Raw genomic sequence first — 2,500 nt, forward strand, 5'->3', positions numbered from 1 at the left:
CCTCATGCCAGGGCATGGTGGTCAGCAAGGGTGTTTGGCAAACCCAAGCTGCCACCATGACAGCCATGTCACGGCTGTGACAAACCACCCCCACCAGATGAAGTCGACGCCCTCGTCGACTGGGTGGCTAGATACTCTAGGACTTTGTCCTCAAACTGCCATAGGGTGGTGTCCCTTTCCCATGTTGCCTCTGAGATGGGTGAGCCTCTCCACTGAACCAGATAAAATGTTCTCCAATTCTTCTTGTGTTGGCCCTCCCTTTTGTGGTCCAAAATTTTCTCCACTTTCTGTTCAAACTCCTTCTGAACATTGGGTGGTGCTCTTCTTGGTTTACCACGGCTTGGCTCCTCAACATCTTCATGGTATGGCTTGAGGAGACTCACATGGAAGGTGGGATGCACCTTCAATCTTTCAGGCAGCTTCAATCGATAGGCAACATTGCCTACTCTTTTTACCACCTCAAAGGGACCATCATACTTGGGCATCAGCCCCTTGTGGATCACTCCCCTTCGAAATTTCCTCAGAATTTTGTGGGGTAGCTTCAGCATCACCTTGTCCCCAACAGAAAACTCCAAGTGTCGCCGCTTCTCATCGGCAAACTTCTTCATACGTTTCTGAGCTTTGGCCAAACTGTCCTTGGCATGTTCCAGCAACTCTTGCCTTTCTCTAACAAATCTGAAGGCAGCAGGACATCTTCCTCCTGTTTTTTGTGCTGCAACTTCATGAGGGGCCAAGGGTTGATGGCCAAAAACCAGCTCAGATGGACTCATCCCAGTTGCAGAGGACTTGTTCAAGTTGTATGCAAACTGGGCAACGTCCAACAATTCCAACCAATTTTTCTGGTTTGTTGAAGCATAATGCCTCAAGTAGTCTTCAAGCAAAGCATTGACCCTTTCTGTCTGCCCATCTGTTTGAGGGTGATAGCCAGTAGAGAACTTCAATTCTGACCCCATCATGTTGAACAAGGCAGTCCAAAACCGCCCAGTAAACCTGGGATCTCTATCACTCACAATGTCTTCAGGCAGCCCAAAGATCTTCACTACTTGGGCAAAGAATAGCTTGGCAGCCAACTCAGCAGGGCAGCTTGCTGGCACTGCAATAAAGACTGCATACTTTGAGAATCTGTCCACAACCACCATCACAGCATTCATCCCTTCCACAGCAGGGAAACCCCCAACGAAATCCATGGAAACTGAGGCCCAAGGCCTGTCTGGAACAGGGAGAGGTTGCAGCAGGCCAGCTTCCCTCCTTTGCTCCCCCTTGTCCTGTTGGCACACCAGACAAGTCTTCACATACAGCTCCACTTCTTCCCCTAGGCGAGGCCAGTAATAAGCTCTGGACAGAAGAGCAAACATCCTTTCCCTCCCAGGATGCCCAGCCCATTTGGAGTCATGAGACTCCTTCAATAGTTCACGCCGTATGGCACCAGCAGGGACATATAATCGATGGCCTTTGGCATACAACAAGCCATCTTCCAGCCAATACCGACGAACAATACCTTGCTTGACTGATTCTGCTAGCTTCAAATAAGCATTATCAGTCTTTGCTGCCTCCTTGATTCTGTCCAAGAAGTTGGACTCAATTCTGGACAAAGCAGCAACCACCTCATCAGCATGCTTGCGGCTCAATGCATCAGCAACCTGGTTGTGTTTGCCAGGTTTGTGTACCCACACAAAGTCATACTCTTGTAAAAACTCCTGCCATCGAGCCTGCTTTGCTGACAACTTCTTTTGAGTTTGAAAGAAGGTGTTGGCAGCATTGTCGGTGCGAACCACAAACTTGGTTCCCAGCAAGTATACTCTCCATACTAGCAAACAATGAACAACAGCCAGCATTTCTTTCTCATGGGCAGAATACCTCTGCTCAGCCTCCTTCAACTTTCTGCTCTCATAGGCAACTGGATGCCCTTCTTGCACCAACACACCCCCAATGGCTCTATCTGAGGCATCAGTGTGTACTTCGAATGGTAGTTCAAAGTCAGGCAGGTGCAGGACAGGTTCACTTGCAACAGCAGCTTTCAACTTGTCGAAGGCAGCCTGGCATTGATCTGTCCAACGCCACTGCCTATCTTTCTTCAGCAGGTCAGTGAGGGGAGCTGCCTTCTTTGAATAGGCAGCAATGAACTTTCTGTAATAGTTGGCCAGCCCAAGGAACGAGCGCAATCCCGACACTGTCTTGGGTGGTGACCAGTCTTGGATGGCCTTCACCTTGCCTTCATCCATTAATATCTTCCCTGCACTGATTTTGTGGCCTAGGAACAGAATCTCCCTGCGAGCAAACTCACACTTCTCTTTCTTTACATAAAGAGAGTTCTCCCTCAACCGAGTTAGAACCAACCTTAGATGGCTTAAATGATTAACAAAAGACTCACTGTATACCACAATGTCATCAAGATAGACAACCACAAATTTATCTATGTAATCATAAAAGACATCATTCATAAGGTTGCAAAAGGTAGCAGGGGCATTGGTGAGGCCAAAAGGCATCACAAGAAATTCAA

Source organism: Corylus avellana, unplaced genomic scaffold, assembly GCF_965113065.1.
Source record: "Corylus avellana unplaced genomic scaffold, dhCorAvel1.hap1.2 HAP1_SCAFFOLD_28, whole genome shotgun sequence".
NCBI lineage: Eukaryota > Viridiplantae > Streptophyta > Magnoliopsida > Fagales > Betulaceae > Corylus > Corylus avellana.